Genomic DNA, 22,888 nt, shown 5'->3' on the forward strand with positions numbered 1-22,888 from the left:
CTACTACGTGACGAGCACTTTGTCCGTTTTGTGTCAGAAGCAATAAACGAGGTTAAACTGGATGGTAATAAGCAGATAGGTGTTGATTGGGAATTACTAAAACAAAGTTTTAAAATAAAGGCCATCAAAAGAAGCAGCGTCTTGAAATACCGTGAAAAAGTGAGAGAGAACGGGCTGAAGGAAACATTGCGGAAACTAATTGCGCTGGAAAGCAAACAGCCAGGTCTTTTTAAAGAAGACCTACTTAGGATAAAACAACAGCTGGAACAATTCGAGGAGAACCGCTATCGCGGGGCGCTCGTTCGAGCCAGAGCACAATCATGGGCCGTGGGTGAAACGCCCACGAAACGGGCGCTAGGTATCGAGAAGACGCATGCGCGGCGAAACGAAATAGAAGTGATTGAAGAGAATGGCCAAGAACTGAATGACCGGGAGAACATCGCAGGTGCTTTTCACCGGCATTACGAGCGGCTCTTTGCATACCAGCCAGTCGATATCGAGGCATACAGAGCAAACTATCTTTCTCGTATGCCTCAACTATCAGCGGAAACGAAATCACTTCTAGAAGCACCCATTACGCATGCTGAAATAGAAAGTGCTATAGATAACCTGAGCCCTAATAAGTCGCCAGGCCCGGATGGTCTTGGCGCGGCCTTTTACAAAGCGTTTAAGAACGAGTTGGTGCCTTTGTTGAAAGCGTTGTTTGACGAAGTTTTTGCTACCAACAGATTACCACCGTCTTTCTCTGAAGCCTATACCGTCCTTATTCCTAAGACGAACCAAAAAGCCATGCTAAGGCTAGTCACAGCATACAGACCCATTTCATTGACCAACACGGATTACAAAGTTTTAATGAAAGTTCTTGCTAGCCGATTACAGTCAATAATTAAGGATCTTGTAGGACCGCACCAGACTTGTGGTATAAAGGGACGCACTATTGCGACAAATGCACACACGATGAGAGGCGTCTTGGAATGCTGTGACGATTTTCGATATGCCGTTGCGATCCTGCAGATAGATTTAGAAAAAGCCTTTGATTTTGTCCCACACGAAATTTTGTTATTAGTTCTTGAGCACGTGTATGTAGGATCAATCATCGCTGATGGGGTAGCTCTGGCGTACCGGAACTGCTCAACACGGCTGATTATTAATAAGACACTGGGGGCCCCCATTAATATAGAGCGTTCCGTGCGCCAGGGGTGTCCTCTCAGCCCGCTTTTCTTTGCCATCTATCTAGAAAGCTTTTGTTTGGCAATCATTCAAAATAGTAGCATAAAGGGCTTCAAACTCATGGAAGCCGAAGTGAAACTCCTGGCATATGCAGACGATGTAGCGGTGTACTGTACAACAAAAGAAAGCATTACAGAGGTAACAACCATTGTTAAACATTTCGGAAACACAACAGGGAGCTTTGCAAATTGGAATAAGTGTCTCGGTTTTTGGCATGGTGAATGGCAGTCAACACCGGAAATGTTCGCCAACATTAGATGGATTAAAGCGCCAGCTAAATACTTGGGCGTTCCGCTCGAACATTACCGGCGGAATGAGGACTACTGGCTAGAAGAGGCCAAACGACTCAAGGAAAAAACAACAAATTGGAAAGGTGCTCATCTCTCGATGTTTGCGAGAGCTACTGTATGTAACTTGTTTTTAATAAGCAAAATATGGTACGTTATGCAAGTTTTCTGTTGCTCTCGTTTAAATGTGCAAAGGTTCCATAGAGTTTTTGTTGTGTTCATTTGGGCATCAGAATGGGAGAGGTGCAGCCGCACGAACTTATTTAGGAGAGTCAAGGACGGGGGCTTAGGCCTGTCACATCTTTTTGTGAAGCAGCTAGTAAACAGATTTTCTTTTTTTCGAGAAGTGCATGACCCCTTTCTGCGCACAATGTGCCAGTTACGACTGAACAAGCATCTGCCGATGTACGTGGTCTCCAATTTAAGTATGCCTGGTGCTCTTCGAGGGTACCTAAGGGAAGTCGTTGACAGTGTCCGTTTTCTGTCCGTACGTTTTTCTAATGATTATCTCTTTTCGGTGTCGCGGAAAAAATTGTACAGGGATGTAGTTGACATAATTATGCCGGTTCCGATGTACAGAGCCATAAACAGTGGAGGACAAGGAAACGACGTGTTAAAGCGTGTTAAGAAAATGCAGGTGCAGCCAAGCACTAAATCCTTTTTCTTTAAGTTGCATACCGGAACTTTGCCGGTACGGGCCTTTTTACAAGAGAAGGGTTTTTATTTACCATGGGGAGCAAATTGCCTTATATGTAAACAATTAGAAACAATTGACCATGTTTTTTTGCATTGTTGGGCAGGGGTTTTCTTTTGGGACGTTCTTCAAAGAACACTACAGAAAGAATTGCCTTTAAGTCCATTAGGTATTAGATTTCTGACAGTAGAAAATGAGGGCGGCTTGCCTTTGGACTTAATTATGCTAATGGGCCTCCACTGTTTATGGAGGGCTCGAATGGCCGGTTTCTTTTGTGAGCCTGACAGCCGGCCTGCGCGGCTGCTCTTCCGGGACGATATTTCCAAGTTCATTGATGTAATTAAACAACAAGAATGTCCTCCGGATTGGCTGGCGAGGATTGAGCCCCTCGCCACATTAAAGGAATTTTAAACTGGACATGGCCAGCCACAATGTGACTGACCGCACAATATGCATGCGCACAAAGTTGAATGTGTGTTTGTGTATGTTTATGTATCACTTACCTTATTTCAAGAAATGATGCCCTTTGTGTTAGCTTGGTGAAACTTCCGGCAATAAAGAAAAAAAAAGGGTATAGCTCAGTGGTAGAGCATTCGACTGCACATCGAGAGGTCCCCGGTTCAAACCCGGGTGCCCCCTTTACAGCTTTTTTTTCTATTCTCCACTTATTTTATAGCTATTATTGGCGGGCACTTCTCGTTGGGAGCTCTTACCCGGGGGTATAGCTCAGTGGTAGAGCATTCGACTGCAGATCGAGAGGTCCCCGGTTCAAACCCGGGTGCCCCCTATACAGCATTTTTTCTGTTCTCCACTTATTTTATAGCTATTATTGGCGGGCACTTCTCGTTGGGAGCTCTTACCCGGGGGTATAGCTCAGTGGTAGAGCATTCGACTGCAGATCGAGAGGTCCCCGGTTCAAACCCGAGTGCCCCCTTTACAGCTTTTTTTTCTGTTCTCCACTTATATTATAGCTATTATTGGGGGGCACTTCTCGTTGAGAGCTCTTACTCGAGGGTATAGCTCAGAGTTGACTTCCGGCCACCGTAGTGTACGGACGTGGCTGATATGAGCTCCGTCGGAGCGGATGTAGCGGCCCACCATAGCCGCGGTACCAGGAATGAAATGTCGCAGGATTATGCTATCATTTTGCCCCCACTGCCAACTGGGTACGTTGTTCAAAATACCGTTTTTCTACATGCTGATGTGAAAGGTAGACCATATCGCGCGGAAGATTTTCGTGAGCCACTGTTTCAACGTGTTCCGCCCACCGAGGTTCTTACGCTCGGCGCCTATCAAATGAATAATGTGTGCGCCACTGCTGAAGGCGCAAAGAAGTTTTTGGCCGAACCGGAATTCACGGTCAAGGGTCGCAAATGTATCGTAATTGATCCAAGTCACCGCGACGTCCGTCTCAAGCTTCACTGGCTGCTCTACCATGTACGCGAAGAAGACGTGCGAAACGCCCTGAACCCCTACGGAACCGTCTTGGAAATAGGACTGGATAAATGGCGCCTTGACGGCTACAGCCAACAGAGCACCATGACACGCACAGTTGTGGTGCGACTGAAGGCGGACGTTACGTTGCATGATATACCACATCAGCTGCGCCTCGGAGGTGAGCTAGCCCTTGTCGTAGCGCCCGGAAGAGCGCCAAGGTGCTTGCGCTGCCAACAGATTGGCCACATAAGAAAGGACTGCGGCGTGCCGCGGTGCAACGTCTGCAAACGTTTTGGACACACCGTAGAAAACTGCTCGAGGACGTATGCGGCAGCTGCCATGGCCACGGTGAGCACGGAGAAATCCGAGCTCCCCATGGACGAAGCGGAAGCAGAAGAATGTCTGTATTCTGCAACAACATCAGGAGTACAAGGCACCAGCACCAAAGGAAGTAAGCAATCGGAAAATACTACCGCGGAAAATTTGACAGCCACTGTACAGGTAGAAATTGCAGCAGACGCAAAAGACAAAATACAGGGCTCCGAATTCATCGAGGGTGGTGCCAACAACACAAGTGAAAATAAAGAGACAGCGGGAGTTCACCACAAGAGTGCCGAAGTGGGCGCCATGCATTACCGTGAAGCAGAAGACAGCAGTGCGCTGGGAAAGATAGCACGAGACGACGCCGGTGCAGAGACAAAGGACGCCAACAGCAGTGAACCGCCGACAAAAGCGTTCACCAGTCGCCGGCTGCGGCCCACCCCAAAGCCAAACGTTCCGGAGGGGGAAAAGAGGGCGGCTAAGCTGCCCACTTGACAACACAGCTAACGCACCGAGGGTGTACCCCAATATCGGGGCACAGACTGTTTGGTGAGCGCATCCTTTTTAAAGATAAACATGGCTGTTAGACTTGAGAGAGCAGTTCGTTTCGCCACTCTAAATGTGCGCGGGCTTTCGGCTAGAAGACGCCAATACCAATTAGGTAGGCTATTTGCGGAACATGATTTAGACGTGATCGCCGTGCAAGAAACAAAAGTACACAGGGAGGACGAAACTGAGCCTTTCAACACAACGTATGTCTGTGTGTCACATGCCGATGGCTTATCGGGAGGGTGTGCAATTTTTATAAAAAGATTGATGGGCGCAGTTGAGACAAGTATAAGAAGCAGTGAGAGCGGACGCTTTGTGGTTTGTGATTTTTCGTTAATGAATTTTGAATGGCGCGTGATTTGCTTGTACGCCCCAAATTGTGACAACGAAAGAAAAGCATTCTTTGAAGAGATTGGTGGTTTCCTTGATTGTAGTAGATATGTGATATTAATTGGTGACTTCAACTGTGTGTGCGCGATTGAGGACCGCTCCAAACGTGTAAATTTGCACGATCAAAGCGCACTGTTTTTGACGGAATTGATTGCAGAGAAGGGACTAGAAGATGTGGCCCTCTGCATGTCTAATGGCGGGGTTGAGTTCACGCATTTTCAGGGCCAAAGTCACGCATGTTTGGATAGAGCCTACATCCCACTTGACCTTGTGATGTGTTGTGACGAATACGTTGTTATACCAGTGTCTTTTAGCGACCACTGTTTGGTAATATTCACGCTTGGGACAAAGAAAAAAATGCCGAAGTTCAACTGGCACCTCTGGAAATTAAATAATAGCATCATGAAAGAAAAAATTTTTTCTAGAAAAGTAAATGAAGCGTTAACGATGCTGTATGAAGTTGGAAAAGACGACTGGGAAACGAGGTGGGAAGTTTTTAAACAAGATGTTAAATTGAGTGCTATAGAACGTACGACTATCCTTAATTTTGAGAAGAAACAAGACGAGAAGAAATTGCAGTCGCAACTGCAAGCACTATTAATGGAAGAGAGTGTGAAACCGGGCTCTTTCACTGAAGAAATCAAAAATACCAAAAACAAGCTGGAACATTTAGATAAAGAAAAGTACAGAGGTGCTATTATTGGGTCAAGAACAGAAAAGCTTCGGATGGGCGAAACACCGACAAAGCGGGCACTAAGTGATGAAAAGCAATATGCACAAAGAAAAGAAGTTAAGGAAATAATGTACAATGGCAGACTGACGAAAGAAAAAAGTCAGATAATGAACGCGTTTCTGGAACACAATCGCGATTTGCTTGGAAAACGTATTCCGATGGGGAATGGATTTAGTGAAGATTTCCTTTCTTTAGTGCCCAAGTTTGACGACGAAACTAAAAAAAGTTTGGAGGCCCCTATCACTATACAGGACATTAAAAAAGCTATTGATGACTTAAGCACTGGAAAGACACCTGGCCCAGATGGAATCGGAGCAGAATTCTATAAAATGTTTAAAGAAGATGATTGCCAGCGCGCTGTTCCAAGTTATCGAAGAGGGATATAAAAAGAAGCTACCACGGTCTTTCACTGAAGCGCACACTGTTTTAATCCCCAAATCGAACGATGACATCAAACTTCAGTTTGTGAGGTCATATCGCCCCATTAGCCTCTTGAATACAGATTACAAAATTTTCATGAAGGTGTTGGCCAAAAGAATGCAGAATGTCGTTCAAAACATTGTAGGACCGCACCAGACATGTGGCATAAGAGGTCGTAGCATTACGACAAATATACACGTAGTAAGAAGTGTCTTAGAGATTTGCGATGACTTTGGAGACCGAATAGCAATGATGCAGTTAGACTTACAAAAAGCTTTTGACCGTGTCTCCCATGAAGTGTTGTTCAACGTGTTAGAACAAGTGCAAGTTGGAACCGTGTTTATCGATGGATTAAAGATGGCGTACTCGCAGTGTGTAACACGCCTGGTAGTTAAGAGGACGCTGAGTGAAGAAATTGACATACTCAGTTCCAACAGACAAGGATGCCCGGCCTCAGCCTTACTTTTTGCCATATACCTAGAACCCTTTTGCTTATCAATTATCCAAAATTCAAACGTGCACGGATTTAGATTACAGAGTACTGAAGTAAAGATTCTTGCATATGCTGACGATGTGGCCGTACTCTGTCAAGATAGGCAGAGTATATGTGAAGTTGTTCATACAGCCAAATAATTTTGTTCCATGACAGGTAGCATGATTAACTGGGATAAAACAACGACGTTTTGGTATGGCAATTGGGATATGAAGCCTGATGTATACGTAAATGTAAGATGGGAAACCCGCGCACTGAAGTACCTAGGGGTACCACTCGAGGTTTATCGTGACAACAACGAGTACTGGAAGGACGAAGCAGAAACAATCAGGCAAAAAACAAATGCCTGGGGTGGGCGGGAGCTCTCTATTTTTGCACGGGCGTATGTATGCAACCTGTTTTTTATAGCCAAAATATGGTATGTGTTCCAAGTCCTTTGTATGTCGCGGGTGAATGTGCAGAAATTTCACAGGATTTTCGCCGTGTTTCTGTGGAGATCGACCTGGGAACGAACAAGTCGCTCAAATTTATTCTTACCGGTCCGAAACGGTGGATTGGGTTTGTGTCATTTATTTATTAGGCAAGTTGTGTCTCGTTTTATTTTTCTCCGCGACCAAAGAAATGGCTTTTTACAAACTGTGATAAAATTAAGGCTGTGTTCACACGTTCCAGAATTTGTTGTCATCGAATGACAATATGTACCATTATGTGACTGGATTCTTGCGTGAAGTAGTGCATTCTTTTCAATTTCTGAAAGTGCGCTTTGCGCTAGAGTATTTGTCCTCTGTAAAACGGAAAACACTTTACAAAGACCTTGTCGACTGTTTGTTGCCAACACCGCGGTACAGAACTTTATTCAATGTCGGACCCGGACAGGACGTGCTAAGAAGGGTTAAAAAGATGAACATGAAACCGGGAACAAAAACTTTCTTCTTTAAACTTCATTCTGGGACGCTCCCAGTAAAGCAATGGTTAGCTGATAAGGGACTCTACGTTCCATGGACAACAAACTGTCTATTTTGTAAGACGCCCGAAACTGTAGAACACGTTTTTCTTTACTGCTGGGACGCCGTTTTCCATTGGGACATTCTGCAGCGCACATTGAAAAAGGACCTAGCCATCACGAGCTATGGCATTCGTTTTCTGAGTGTGGACAATGAAGACGGCGTCCCGTACGACATGTTCATGCTGATAGCACTTCACAGCATCTGGCAGACTCGAATGGCGGTCCGCAATGCCGACCTTCACGCACGTCCTGTCAGGGAAAATTTCATTGTAAACATGGATTATATACGCGAACTGTATAAAGCGCAACCAGAGCCTCCTGACTGGCTACCTCTCTTGGAAAAATTGTGTAACTTGAAGAAATTTTAATGTGAACACACCGGATCAAGACTTCGTCCAAATGTTTCCTTTTATCATTCATGTTTCTCTGTTTCCATGACCTGTAAAAGAAAACAGGCAATAAAAAAAAGAAAAAAAAGAAGGGGGTATAGCTCAGTCATTCCACTTCCGGCCACCGTTATGTGCGGACGTGGGTAACATGGGCTCCCAAGGAGCGGATTCAGCGGCCCTTTCAAGCCGCGGAAACAGGTCTTTTGCTTCAGTCGACCAGGACTACCAAGTTGTATTGCCTCAACTGCCAACAGGTCAGGTTGTTACGGATACCATTTTTCTTCATGCGGATTTACGAGCGCGCCCATACCGAGTGGAAGATTTTCGCGATGCCTTGGAAAATCTTGGAGCACTTCCGGACGTTATCGCTTTGGGGGCGTACAGGATGAATCACGTTTGGGCCGTGACATTCAAGAGCGCTGAAGCAACGAAGAAAATGTTGTCAAAAGGGGAATTCCGAGTGAAGAGTCGCCGGTGCCTGGTAGTTAACCCCAACGACCAAGGCTTACGAATGAAACTGCACTGGCTTCTTTACGGGGTCAGCGACGATGAAGTACGTGCGGCCTTGGCTCCGTATGGAAATGTTACGGAAGTAACGAAGGAAAAATGGCGCGTACGTGGTATCACGGAAAGAGCATCGACAACCTGCCTAGTGGCCATGAAACTGGGAGCCGGAGTCACTATCGACGACCTACCCCACCAGTTGCGTGTAGGAAGCGAACTCGCCCTAGTAGTTGTGCCCAACCGAGCACCATTATGCCTCCGTTGCAACACCACTGGCCACATTCGACGTGACTGCCATGTGCCTCGCTGTTCCCAGTGTAGGCGCTTCGGCCACACGGACCTAGACTGCGTGACCACATATGCGAGCATCACCGGAAAAGCAACGAAGGACGCGGATGCAGAGCTCATAATGGATGAAGCAGACGCCGAAGAAGCCGCAGGTGGGCGAAAGCAGGCCGACACAAAGAGTGCAAATCAAAAAGTTGCCCCTACCGACGCGTGGAAAGGTGTTTTTGCTGATAACACCACACCCCAGACAAACGGAGCCCCTGTGACGGGGGAAACACAAGAGGCGGACAAAGTCAAACCCGTAGAAGCAGCGTTGGGTGCGGAAGCAGAAGCGGACGCACAGCCAATGGAACTTGAGCCAGGTGCTTCTACCAAGAGACCGCGCGACGATGCAGGCAGCGAAATGGGCAAGCCCAGTGCAAGTAGCGGAGAAGAACCGCCCACCAAGACAGTCGTGAAGACCGGCCTTCAATTGGGCAGACGGCCCAGCTTCAAACCGAAACCCAGCCTCCCTCCTGACCGGAAAACTGAGGGAAATAAGCCCTCGTAACGACGAGGGTCAACGCACGGAGCAGCTATTCCACCACTTACGAACACCGAGCACCTACCATGGCATCAAGTCCCCTAGCAACAGAGCCACAGCGGCATCGACCCGAGAACTGCTGGCTGGACGCGACGTTGCCCGTCGCCGGAAAGAATCGACCGAGTGGCAACATAAAAGATCGAGGTAAACTCCATGCGGTCCACCTGTTTCAGATTAACCATGACACTTAACCTTAAGAAGCCCCTTCGTCTAGGCACTTTAAACGTTCGCGGTTTGGCGAGCAGGAGACGCCAGTACCAATTAAGCCGGCTTTTTCAAGAAAATGATTTGGATATTGTCGCCGTGCAAGAGACAAAGGTGGAAAGCCAGGAACAGACGGACCGCATGGTGCAACCATTTAGAGCAATGTATAACGTCTGCGTGTGTCATGCGGTTGGAACTTCTGGAGGATGCGCACTCTTTATTCGTAACAGTGCTGGTATTGTAGAGGAACAAGTTATTATATGTGGAACTGGCCGATTTGTCATACTTGATTGTTCTTTTTCTGGCTTTAAGTGGCGCATATTGTGCGTGTATGCTCCAAATGATGAATGTGCACGTAGAATTTTTTTTCAACAGCTGGAAGAATACCTGAAGTGCGAGCGATACTTTATATTGATGGGGGATTTCAACTGTGTGTGCAGAGCACAAGACTGAGCTAATCAAATGAAACGAAGGGATACGAGCGCACAGTTTTTAAACATACTTGTGAATGATTATGAATTAGAAGATGTCGGTATTCTGTTATCAACAGGCAAAGCTTCCGTTTATACGCACTATCAAGGTGAAAGTCATGCGCGATTAGACCGAGCTTATATTGCAATGCAGCTCGTGCCATTGTGTCAGAGTTACGAGATTAAACATGTATTCTTTTCTGATCATAGTCTAGTGACGTTTGATTTAGGGCAAAAACGAAAAGAAACGAAATTTAATTGGGATCTTTGGAAGTTTAATACCAAACTGCTAGATGATGAAAGCTTTATGAGAGATATAAGTGAAATGATTAATTCCTCTATGACAGCGCAAACTAATCACTGTATTGAAACATGGGAAACTCTCAAAACTGATGTTAAGAGAAAAGCGATAGAAAAAGCTACTGCGCTGCGCCGCAAGGAAAAACAAGAAGAAAAAGAATTAACAAGCGAACTAGAATTGCTCATGTCTACAGAATGTCAGAACGCTGGATCTTGCATGAAGCAGATAAAGGAAACAAAAAGTAAGCTCGAACTTATCGACCAAGAACGATACAAGGGAGCCATGGTACGAGCGCGAGCGGAACGATTGTGGAATGGGGAAACGCCTACTAAACGGCCGCTAAGTGACGAGAAGAGATATGCGACAAAAAATAAATATACAAGCAATAACATATCAAAACGAGGAAACTTCCGAACCCACAATGATAGAGCGAGCATTCGTAGATTATTATCGTGAACTGCTTGGGAACAAGAAAAAAATAATAGAAGGGTTTGAGCGAGATTTTCTTCATCTTATGCCACGTCTAGAAGATGACATTAAAGCAAGCCTGGAATTTCCAATCACATTGCGAGAAATTGAAGACGCTATAGATGGACTTGGTGCAGGAAAGGCTCCCGGGCCTGATGGTTATGTGCGCCCTTTTACAAGGCTTTCAAATGTCAGCTCAGCCAATTATTGCATAATGTCTTCAAGGAAATGTATGCAACACAGCGAATGCCGCCATCGTTCCGAACGGCTCATACAGTGCTAATCCCTAAGTGCGAGGATCCGGTTAAACTGATGTCAGTAAAGTCTTATCGACCAATAAGCCTCACGAACTGTGATTACAAAATATTCACGAAAGTGTTAGCAAAAAGACTTCAAAGTGTTGTAACGCGACTAGTGGGACCACATCAAACATGTGGAATCAAGGGCAGGACAATTTCCACCAATACACATGTAGCTCGCTGTGTTCTCTAGTGCTGTGATGCTCTCTCATGTCGGGTTGCAGTGTTGCAACTAGATTTGGAGAAAGCGTTTGACAATGTGTCACATGAAGTACTATTTTCAATATTAGAATATCTTAATGTCGGCGGACTGATACTAGAAGGAGTAAAAACGGCCTACTCAAAGTGCAGCACACGCATCATTATAAACAAGAAGTTAAGTGAACCAATCCAGCTTCTCTCCAGTGTGAGGCAGGGATGTGCAATTTCCTCATTACTTTTTGATATTTACTTGGAACCTTTCTGCTTGAGTATAATTAATAGTCAAAGTGTACGCGGTTTTATGCTTGAAACGGCGGAAGTCAAGGTCCTCGCATACGCTGATGACATTGCTGTCTTTTGCAAAGATGCCGAAAGTATCAGAGAGGTGGTTAGGTTGACTGGCGAGTTTTGCAAGGAATCTGGCTGCAAGATCAATTGGGAGAAGACCGTAGGTTTCTGGCATGAAGAGTGGAGCGAGAAGCCTGAATTATTTGTTGGCATCCAATGGACAGCAATGCCAACAACGTACTTAGGTGTCCCATTACAATGTTATGAAGACACCGAACTGTATTGGAACGAGGAAACAGAACGCTTGAAAGAGAAGACGCAGGGATGGCAAGGTGGAAATTTGTCAATGTTTGCCCGTGCAAATACTTGCAATCTATTCTTAGTTGCCAAGTTATGGTATGTTATGCAAGTATTGTTTATGTCGCGTACTAACTTACAAAAAATTAATAGAGTCTTTGCAGTGTTTATTTGGGGAGGAAGTGGGGAATGAACGAGTCGAACTAACCTGTTTTTGTCCGTCAGAAAAGGTGGTCTTGGTCTGTCGCACCTGTTTATCAGACAGATTGTGTCGCGTTTTATATTTTTAAGAGATCAGTGTGACCCATTTCTGCGTACAGTTATGCAAGTTTGTTTACACAATGCACTACCTGAATTCATCGTCTCTACAATTAAGACTACGATGCACCGTATTAAAGGTTATTGGCGCGAGGTTGTTGTAGCCTTTCGCATGCTTAAAGTAAGGTTTTCCATAGAATACTTGAGTACAGTAAAAAAGAAAAAGCTCTACAAGGATTTGCTGGATGTTATGTTACCTCTGCCAGTGTACAGAAGCATATACACTGGAGGCTGTGGACAAGACGTCTTAAAACGGGTTAAAGGAATGCCGATACGACCGCATGTAAAATCCTTTTTCTTCAAGCTCCATACAAACACTCTACCTGTAAAAACGTGGCTACAAGATAAAGGAATGGTTGTACCGTGGACAGTCAACTGCATACTGTGCCAAAAACCAGAGACAATAGAACATGTATTTATTGAATGCTGGGATCCCATATTTCACTGGGACATCCTTCAGCGAACTATCAAAAAGGACTTACCTATTACACCACATGGAATCCGATACTTACCAGTTGAGAATCACGGCGACATTCCCTACGACATGATAATGATACTCAGCCTCCATAGTATATGGAAAACCCGAATGTCGGTAAGACATGCCGACACTAACGCTCGGCCTGTAAAGGAAAATTTTATTGAACATGTAGCCTATATGCGAGAGCTGTACCGAGCCCAGCCAGAAACACCTGATTGGATTACACTGTTTGATGAGTTGATCAATTTCAAAAGTTTTTGAGATCCTTCTGTTGTTTCTGTATGATGTAAACAGGCAATAAAGAAAAAAAAAAAGGGGGTACAGCTCAGTGGTAGAGCATTCGACTGCAGATCGAGAGGTCCCCGGTTCAAACCCGGGTGCCCCCTTTACAGCTTTCTTTTCTGCTCTCCCCTTATTTTATAGCTATTATTGGCGGGCACTTCTCGTTGGGAACTCTTACCCGGGGGTATGGCTCAGTGGTAGAGCATTCGACTGCAGATCGAGAGGTCTCCGGTTCAAACCCGGGTGCCCCCTTTACTGCATTTTTTTCTGTTCTCCACTTATTTTATAGCTATTATTGGCGGGCACTTCTCGTTGGGAGCTCTTACCCGGGGGTATAGCTCAGTGCCATTCTGCTTCCGGCTCCCGAGCTGAACGGATCGCGGGATCATGGGCTCCAATGGAGCGGCATATGCGGCTGTTAGCCGCGGCAACAGGCTTTCGACGCAAGAAGATAAGGATTACCAGATAATTTTGCCTCGGCTACCTACAGGACGTATTGTTTTAAACACAGTTTTTTTGCACGGCGACGCTCGTGTTCGCCCATTCCGTGTGGAAGATTTCTGGGACGCGCTTCAAGCTGTTGGTATGCTCTCTGGCGTCGTCGCCCTTGGAGCATACCAAATCAACCATGTATGGGCGGTGACGATGAAGACAGCCGAGGCTGCCGAAAAGCTGGCGGCCCTGAAGGAGCTGCAGGTGAAGGGGCGTCGCTGCCTGGTCATCGACCCCAAGGAACAACAGGTGAAGCTTCGTATCCACTGGCTTCTGCATGGGGTGGACGACGAAGACGTCAAGACCGCGCTGGCCTCCTTCGGCAAAGTGACGGAAGTGACCCGGGAGCGCTGGCGAGTGGATGGCGTTTCCGACAAGGGCTCGACGACTCGAGCAGTGCTGCTCCAGCTGAAGGCAGGAATGAAAGTCGACGACCTGCCCCACCAGATCCGCGTCGCCGGCGAGCTTGCGCTGGTGGTAGCCCCAGGACGTCCCATGCAGTGCCTGCGCTGCCGGGGCTCTGGCGACGTTCGTCGTGAATGCAAGGTTCCCCGTTGCTCGCGGTGCAGGCTTTTTGGACACAACGACGCGGACTGTGTGCGTTCATACGCAGTAGCCGCGGGTTCGGCGGAGAGCGAGCCGTCGACGTTAGACCATGTAATGGACGTGACCGAGGCGGAGGAAGCGGCCACGGGAGCTGGAAACGGCAAAGTGGCGGCAGAAACCGGCGCGACGACCAAGCAAGCCGAAGGAGGAAGGAATATCCCTCCCCCCAAAGAACCAGCAGCTACAGTCGAGAGCGTGAAGACGGCCCCGCAAGAAAATGAGAGCCACCAGCCAGCTACGGATGCAACGCAGGCAGAGGCGTACGACAACGCGACTCCTGCTAGTGCCCGCGTCGAATCCGTCTCGGCACCGGTCAAGAGATCCCTGCAGCACGAGGAGAAAGTCGACGGAAAGGCCGGCGGCGACTCCGAGGCACCACCCGCTAAGACGCTACCTGGAAGGCGCTCCACCCTCAAGCCTAAGCCGAACCTGGAGACTGACCGTAGGCTTACCCCGAAGCCGACCAAAGAGGAACCCGGGCGACGGCCACCGGAAGGCCACGGAGGCGTCTAGCGGTCAGCTAGACGTTAAGGTGAGCACCATGCTCCGGGCCTTCTCCCCTCCGGTTTTCAGCAATAATGGCTACCAACCCGTCGCTTAGCCTCGGCACGCTAAACGTTCGAGGTCTGGCCGCCAAAAGGAAACAGAGTCAGGTTTACAGACTACTAGTGGACCACGACCTCGACGTTTTAGCCGTGCAAGAAACCAAGGTAGACGGCGAGGAGGAGACCGGGAGCATGGTGCAAAGGTTCACGTATAACTACTATACGGTAGTGAGCCACGCCTTAGGGACTTCGGCAGGGTGTGTGCTGTTCGTGAGGAAGCTCCCTGGTCTTGTTATAGATGGTTACTTCTCCTGTACTTCTGGTCGACTTGTCTTTTGTGACTTCAGCTATTGTAATGTCCAATGGCGCGTGTTTTGCATTTATGCGCCTAATACCGTGCAAGAGAGGGCAAATTTCTTTTTGAGTTTAAAGCATCATTTACATGTGCAAAAAATGATAGCCTGTGTAGGCGACTTCAACTGCGTATTGAAAGCTGAGGATAGGTCTACGCGTCGCGTGGTTTGTGACAAAAGTAGTGATATCCTGGCGCAGATTACACACGAATTCGAATTAGAAGATATCGCAGAATGTTTTCGCGGTCACGGAGACGTAAGCTACGTTCACTTTCAGGGCACAAGTCACGCACGCTTAGACCGTATCTATCTTTCATATGATTTAGTTGAAAAATGCCAGTGCTACACAGTTACGGCCATATCATATTCTGACCACTGCCTGGTAAAAATGCATGGTGGGCAGGAAGAAAGAACGAAACAAGTTCGTCTGGGAACTGTGGAAATTGAATGCAGAGCTGTTACGGGATGAAACTTTTAACGAAAATGTAGTGGCTGCTCTGAATTCTTTTGGAACAGACAGTTCTACGAAATTTGGTGAGGAATGGGAGTTGCTGAAGCAAAGCATTAAATTGAAGGCAATCGAAAGAAGTAGCGTACTGCGATATGAACAAAAGGCCAGAGAAAAGGATTTACCAACATTGCTAGAAAAATTTGCGAAGCTTGAATGCATGCAACCTGGCGCCTATCAACAAGATATGCGCGCCGTTAAGAAGAAGCTCGAGGTATTCGACGAAGATCGCTTCCGAGGTGCGCTAGTGCGCGCCAGAGCAGAAAGGCTATCATGCGGGGAAACGCCAACGAAAAGAGCACTGGGGCTAGAAAAAAAGCACTCGAGACGTAAGCAGATTGAGGCTATCGAATATGAAGGGGTGGTATTAACGGATAACAATAATATAGGGCGTGCTTTCTTTGAGCATTACAAAGAACTTTTTGCATTCAGGCCTGTCAACATGCACGATTTCAAGAAATTATTTTTGCAACGAATCCCACAGCTGTCGAGTGAGGTTAAAGAAACCTTAGAACGACCATTAACAGAACATGAAGTGATGAAAGCCATCGAAGACCTGAATCCTGGGAAGTCGCCAGGTCCAGACGGTCTTTGTGCCGCTTGGTACAAATCGTTCAAAAGCCACCTAGCTCCTATCTTAACAGCAGTTTTCAATGAAGCATATGAACTGAAAATACTTCCACCATCCTTTGGCCAGTCCCATACAGTGCTAATGCCGAAAACAGAAGAGACCGAAAAGCTCAAGCAGCTTTCCTCCTACAGACCCATAGCGCCTACTAACTGCGACTACAAAATATTGATGAAGGTGTTGGCACGACGGGTCCAGTCAGTTATTCAGGAAGTTGTCGGCCCACACCAGACGTGTGGTATTCGTGGAAGAACCATTTTCACTAACATCCATAAAATGAAGTGCGTGCTGGAGTGTTGTGACGCCATGTGCGATGCAGTAGCCATCCTCCAGCTAGACTTGGAGAAGGCGTTTGATTGTGTTTCTCACGACATATTGCTTACCATCCTTGAACACGTTAATTTTGGCCACATAATCGCTGAAGGGGTGACCATGGCGTACCGGAGCTGCTATACCAGACTTATAATTAATCAGATGTTGGGGGCCCCGATTAACGTGAAGCGCTCCGTTCGCCAGGGTTGTCCACTCAGTCCACTCCTGTTTTGTGTCTACATAGAAACGCTGTCTGGCCATCATCGAAAATGAATGTATTAAGGGGTTTAGTCTTCAATCAGCAGAAGTGAAGCTACTGGCATACGCTGACGATGTGGCTGTGTGCTGTAAAGACAAACAAAGTGTATTGAATACTGTTAATATCGTCAAAAAGTTTGGTAACGTCACTAACAGCTACGTTAAGTGGCAGAAATGTTTGGGGTTTTGGCATGGAAGATGGGCGTCTACACCAGACCACTTTTCGAACGTAAACTGGGTCACGACGCCAGTTAAGTATCTTGGAGCACCCCTTGATGCCTACAAGGACAGTAGCGAGTACTGGAAGGAGCGGACAAAAGAACTAAAAGAAAAAGCCGACCGATGGAACGCCTGTCACTTGTCAATGTTCGCGAGAGCTACAGCGTGCAACATGTTTCTCGTGTCAAAGATCTGGTACGTAATGCAGGTCCTACAGTGCTCTCGTATTAATGTGCAGAAACTGCACCGCGTGTTCGCTGTATTCGTGTGGGCATCGAGCTGGGAGCGATGCAGCCGAGATAATCTCTTCCGACGTGTGAAGGATGGTGGTCTGGGGTTGGCGCACCTTTTCTTGCGTCAACTGGTGAATAGATTCTCCTTCTTTCGAGATACAAGCGACCCATTTCTGCGCACGGTGATCCAAATGAGGCTGTCAAGATCACTTCCCGAATTCGTTGTAGGTACGGAAATAATGCCAGGACCAGTCCGTGGTTTCTTTCGGGAAATAGTTCAGGGTGTTTCTTTTTTGCGTGTTCGTTTTTCAAGTGCATATTTGTGGAGTGTAAAACGGAAAAAGTTATATCATGATTTATGTGACAGTGTTTTGCTGGTACCTATGTACAGAGCCCCGTACAGTGGCGGCCCAGGCCTAGATGTATTGAAAAGGGTGAAGAAGATGCCAGTTCAACCAGCCACTAAATCGTTCTTTTTTAAATTACACACCGGTACTCTACCTGTTAAAATCTTCCTTGAACAACGTGGTTTCTACATGCCATGGGGAACCCACTGCCTTATATGTAAAAAAACAGACAGCATAGATCACGTCTTCATCTACTGTTGGGAAGGGGTCTTTTTCTGGCACGTGTTACAAAGGACTTTAAAAAAGGAGCTACCTATAGATCCCCACGGAATCAGGTTTCTGCCAGTATATGACGACGAAGGTTTCCCGTACGACCTGATCATGCTTACGGGCCTCCACTGGTTATGCCGCGCAAGAATGGCGGGTTACCATTGTGACCCGGATGCCCGACCGGCGCGTGTGTACTTTTGTGAATCCATGCAACGGTATGTGGAAGTGATCAAGTTGCAACAGCCTGTTCCTGAGTGGCTGTCGAGGGTTGAACCCCTTACAGCACTTAAGGAATTTTAATCCGACAACGTCGTGCCACAGTAGCGGACGGCAGCGAATGTAAATATTACTGTTCTTTGTTCCGTTTGTGTATTCCTCCCTTTTTGCTTCTTTGGTCTTTGTTTATATCATTTAGGAATTTGTGTTGTGATATGTCGAGGACTGGCAATAAAGAAAAAAAAAAAAAGGTATAGCTCAGTGGTAGAGCATTCGACTGCAGATCGAGAGGTCCCCGGTTCAAACCCGGGCGCGCCCTTTACAGCATTTTTTTTCTGTTCCCTTATTTTATAGCTATTATTGGCGGGCACTTCTCGTTGGGAGCTCTTACCCGGGGGTATGGCTCAGTGGTAGAGCATTCGACTGCAGATCGAGAGGTCCCCGGTTCAAACCCGGGTGCCCCCTTTACAGCTTTCTTTTCTGTTCTCCACTTAATTTATAGCTATTATTGGCGGGCACTTCTCGTTGGGAGCTCTTACCCCGGGTTTCAGCTCAGTGGTAGAGCATTCGACTGCAGATCGAGAGGTCCCCGGTTCAAACCCGGGTGCCCCCTTTGCAGTTTTTTTTTTTTTTTTGTCCTCCACTTATTTTATAGCTATTATTGGCGGGCACTTCTCGTTGGACGCTTTAACCCGGGGGTATAGCTCAGTGGTAGAGCATTCGACTGCAGATCGAGAGGTCCCCGGTTCAAACCCGGGTGCCCCCTTTACAGCATTTTTTTCTGTTCTCCACTTATTTTACAGCTATTATTGGCGGGCACTTCTCGTTGGGAGCCCCTACCCGGGGGTATGGCTCAGTGGTAGACCATTCGACTGCAGATCGGGAGGTCCCCGGTTGAAACCCCGGTGCCCCCGTTACAGCTTTTTTTTCTGTTCTCCACTTATATTATAGCTATTATTGGGGGGCACTTCTCGTTGAGAGCTCTTACTCGGGGGTATAGCTCAGTGGTAGAGCATTCGGCTGCAGATCGAGAGGTCCCCGGTTCAAACCCGGGTGCCCCCTTTACAGCATTTTTTCTGTTCTCCACTTATTTTTTAGCTATTATTGGCGGGCACTTCTCGTTGGGAGCTCTTCTCCGGGGGTATAGCTCAGCATTCTGCTTCCGGCTCCCGAGCTAAACGGATCGTAGGATCATGGGCTCCAATGGAGCGGCATATGCGGCTGTTAGCCGCGGCAACAGGCTTTCGACGGAGGAAGATAAGGATTTCCAGATTATTTTGCCTCGGCTACCTACAGGACGCATTGTTTTAAATACAGTTTTTTTGCACGGCGACGCTCGTGTTCGCCCGTTCCGTGTGGAAGATTTCCGGGACGCGCTTCAAGCTGTTGGTATGCTCTCTGGCGTCGTCGCCCTTGGAGCATACCAAATCAACCATGTATGGGCGGTGACGATGAAGACAGCCGAGGCTGCCGAAAAGCTGGCTGCCCTGAAGGAGCTACAGGTGAAGGGGCGTCGCTGCCTGGTCATCGACCCCAAGGAACAACAGGTGAAGCTTCGTATCCACTGGCTTCTGCATGGGGTGGACGACGAAGACGTCAAGACCGCGCTGGCCTCCTTCGGCAAAGTGACGGAAGTGACCCGGGAGCGCTGGCGAGTGGATGGCGTTTCCGACAAGGGCTCGACGACCCGAGCAGTGCTGCTGCAGCTGAAAGCCGGAATGAAAGTTGACGACCTGCCCCACCAGATCCGCGTCGCCGGCGAGCTTGCGCTGGTGGTAGCCCCAGGTCGCCCCATGCAGTGCCTACGCTGCCGGGGCTCTGGCCACGTTCGACGAGAATGCAAGGTTCCCCGTTGTTCCCGGTGCAGGCTTTTTGGACACAACGACGCGGACTGTGTACGCTCTTACGCAGTAGCCGCGGGCTCGGCGCAGAGCGAGCCGTCGGCATCAGAACATATGATGGACGTGACCGAGGCGGAGGAAGCGGCCAAGGGTGCTGGAAACAGCAACGTGGCGGCAGAAACGAGCGCGACGACCAAGCAGGCCGAAGCAGGAAGGAATAATATCCCTCCCCCTAAGGAACCAGCAGCTACAGTCGAGAGCGTGCAGACGGCCCCGCAAGAAAATGAGAGCCACCAGCGAGCTACGGATGCAACGCAGGCAGAGGCGGACGACAACGCGACCCATGCTAGCGCCCGCGTCGAATCCGTCTCGGCACCGGTCAAGAGATCCCTGCAGCACGAGGAGAAAGTCGACGGAAAGGCCGGCGGTGACTCCGAGCCACCACCCGCTAAGACGCTACCCGGAAGGCGCTCCACCATCAAGCCTAAGCCGAACTTGGAGGCTGACCGCAGGCTCACCCCGAAGCCGACCAAAGACGAACTCGGACGACGGCCACCGGATGGCCACGGAGGCGTCTAGCGGTCAGCTAGACGTTAAGGTGAGCACCATGCTCCGGGCCTTCTCCCCTCCCGTTTAAATCAGTAATGGCTACCAACCCGTCGCTTAGCCTCGGCACGCTAAACGTTCGAGGTCTGGCCGCCAAAAAGAAACAGAGTCAGGTTTACAGACTACTAGTGGACCACGACCTCGACGTTTTAGCCGTGCAAGAAACCAAGGTAGACGGCGAGGAGGAGACCGGGAGCATGGTGCAAAGGTTCACGTACAACTACTATACGGTAGTGAGCCACGCCTTAGGGACTTCGGCGGGATGTGTGCTGTTCGTGAGGAAGCTTCCAGGACTGGTTATTGACGGTTACTTCTCGTGCACTTCCGGTCGACTTGTCGTTTGTGATTTCAGTTATTGCGATGTCAAATGGCGCGTGTTGTGCATTTATGCACCTAATACAGTGCAAGAGAGGGCAACTTTCTTTTTGAACCTAAAGCATCACTTCTCTGTGCAAAAAACAATAGCCTGTGTAGGGGATTTCAACTGCGTATTGAATGCTGAGGATAGGTCTACGCGACGCGTAGTTTATGACAAAAGCAGCGATATCCTCGCACAAATTATACATGAGTTCGAATTAGAAGATGTCGCTGAGTGTTTTCGGGCTGACCGAGACGTGATGTACACTCACTTTCAGGGCACAAGTCACGCACGATTAGACCGGATCTATCTATCATACGATTTGGTAGAAAAATGCCAGTGCTATGCAGTTACGGCCATATCATTCTCGGATCACTGCCTGGTAAAATGCAGGGTAGGCAGCAAGAAAGAACGAAACAAATTCGTTTGGGAACTGTGGAAAATGAATTCTGAGCTGCTACGAGATGAAACTTTTAATGAAAAGGTAGTGGCTGCTCTGAATTCTTTTGCAACGGATAGTTCTATAAAGTTTGGCGAGGAATGGGAGTTGTTGAAGCAAACCATCAAAATGAAAGCAATTGAAAGAAGTAGCGTACTGCGTTATGAAGAAAAGGCCAGTGAAAAGGATTTAAAAACATTGCTGGCAAAATTGGCGACGCTGGAATGCAAGCAACCGGGCGCTTATCAAGACGATATGCGCGCTGTTAAGAAAAAGCTCGAAGTGTTCGACGAAGAACGCTATCGAGGCGCACTCGTGCGTGCTAGAGCAGAAAGACTAACATGCGGGGAAACGCCAACGAAAAGAGCGATGGGACTAGAAAAAAAACATTCCAGACGTAAGCAGATTGAGGCCATTGAATATGAAGGGGTGGTATTAACCGATAACAATAACATAGGGCATGCGTTCCTTGAGCATTACAAAAAACTTTTTGCATTCAGGCCTGTCAACATGCACGATTTCAATAATTTATTTTTGCAACGAATGCCACAGCTGTCGTCTGAAGTTAAAGAAACCTTAGAACGACCATTAACAGAACATGAAGTGATGAAGGCCATCGAAGACCTGAATCCTGGCAAGTCGCCAGGTCCAGACGGTCTTTGTGCCGCCTGGTACAAATCTTTTAAAGGCCACCTAGCTCATATCTTAACCGCCGTTTACAACGAAGCATACGAACTGAAAATACTTCCACCATCCTTTGGCCAGTCCCATACCGTACTAATACCGAAAACAGAAGACACCGAAAAGCTCAAGCAACTTTCATCATACAGACCCATTGCGCTTACTAATTGCGACTACAAAATATTGATGAAGGTGTTGGCACGGCGTATGCAGTCAGTCATTAAGGATGTAGTCGGCCCACACCAGACGTGTGGAATTCGCGGAAGAACCATCTTTACTAACATTCATAAGTTGAAGTGTGTGCTGGAGTGTTGTGATGCCATGTGTGAGGCAGTTGCGATCCTCCAGCTAGACTTGGAGAAAGCATTTGACTGTGTTTCTCACGAGATATTGCTCACCATCCTTCAACATGTTAATTTTGGCCACATAATCACTGAGGGGGTGACCATGGCGTACCGGAGTTGCTATACGAGACTTATAATTAATCAAATGCTGGGGGCCCCCATTAACGTGAAGCGCTCCGTTCGCCAGGGTTGTCCACTCAGCCCACTCCTGTTTTGTGTTTACATAGAAACGCTATGTCAGGCCATCATTGAAAATGAATACATTAAGGGATTTTGCCTCCAAGCAGCAGAGGTGAAGTTATTGGCATATGCTGACGATGTGGCTGTATGTTGTAAAGATACGCAAAGTGTATTGAACGCAGTGAGTATCGTCAGACAGTTTGGTAATGCCACTAATAGCTTCGTGAACTGGCAGAAATGTTTGGGGTTTTGGCACGGGGAATGGGCGTCCACACCAGACCACTTTTCCAACGTAACCTGGGTCACGACGCCAGTTAAGTACCTTGGCGCACCCCTTGATGCCTACAAGGACAGTAGCGAATACTGGAAGGAGCGAACAAAAGAAGTAAAAGAAAAAGCCGACCGATGGAACGCCGTTCACTTGTCCATGTTCGCGCGAGCTACAGCGTGCAACACGTTTCTCGTGACAAAGATCTGGTACGTGATGCAGGTCCTACAGTGCTCTCGGATTAATGTGCAGAA

At 47.6% G+C, this 22,888-nt stretch overlaps 9 non-coding genes across 9 annotated transcripts; all 9 read left to right on the forward strand.

The window, feature by feature from the left end:
* Window positions 1-2,778: 2,778 nt before the first annotated feature.
* Window positions 2,779-2,853, forward strand: TRNAC-GCA (transfer RNA cysteine (anticodon GCA)). Its single transcript has one exon. It is a non-coding gene; the product is annotated as a tRNA-Cys (tRNA).
* Window positions 2,854-2,926: 73 nt separating this feature from the next.
* Window positions 2,927-2,998, forward strand: TRNAC-GCA (transfer RNA cysteine (anticodon GCA)). The gene has a single exon. It is a non-coding gene; the product is annotated as a tRNA-Cys (tRNA).
* A 75-nt stretch (window positions 2,999-3,073) lies between these two features.
* TRNAC-GCA (transfer RNA cysteine (anticodon GCA)) lies at window positions 3,074-3,145 on the forward strand. Its single transcript has one exon. It is a non-coding gene; the product is annotated as a tRNA-Cys (tRNA).
* A 9,817-nt stretch (window positions 3,146-12,962) lies between these two features.
* On the forward strand, window positions 12,963-13,034 carry TRNAC-GCA (transfer RNA cysteine (anticodon GCA)). Its single transcript has one exon. It is a non-coding gene; the product is annotated as a tRNA-Cys (tRNA).
* A 76-nt stretch (window positions 13,035-13,110) lies between these two features.
* Window positions 13,111-13,182, forward strand: TRNAC-GCA (transfer RNA cysteine (anticodon GCA)). Its single transcript has one exon. It is a non-coding gene; the product is annotated as a tRNA-Cys (tRNA).
* Window positions 13,183-18,164: 4,982 nt separating this feature from the next.
* TRNAC-GCA (transfer RNA cysteine (anticodon GCA)) lies at window positions 18,165-18,239 on the forward strand. Its single transcript has one exon. It is a non-coding gene; the product is annotated as a tRNA-Cys (tRNA).
* A 71-nt stretch (window positions 18,240-18,310) lies between these two features.
* TRNAC-GCA (transfer RNA cysteine (anticodon GCA)) lies at window positions 18,311-18,382 on the forward strand. The gene has a single exon. It is a non-coding gene; the product is annotated as a tRNA-Cys (tRNA).
* A 229-nt stretch (window positions 18,383-18,611) lies between these two features.
* TRNAC-GCA (transfer RNA cysteine (anticodon GCA)) lies at window positions 18,612-18,683 on the forward strand. Its single transcript has one exon. It is a non-coding gene; the product is annotated as a tRNA-Cys (tRNA).
* Window positions 18,684-18,907: 224 nt separating this feature from the next.
* On the forward strand, window positions 18,908-18,979 carry TRNAC-GCA (transfer RNA cysteine (anticodon GCA)). Its single transcript has one exon. It is a non-coding gene; the product is annotated as a tRNA-Cys (tRNA).
* Window positions 18,980-22,888: the final 3,909 nt, after the last annotated feature.

The sequence above is a fragment of the Dermacentor andersoni genome, chromosome 1 (genome assembly GCF_023375885.2).
Source record: "Dermacentor andersoni chromosome 1, qqDerAnde1_hic_scaffold, whole genome shotgun sequence".
In the NCBI taxonomy this organism is placed as follows: domain Eukaryota; kingdom Metazoa; phylum Arthropoda; class Arachnida; order Ixodida; family Ixodidae; genus Dermacentor; species Dermacentor andersoni.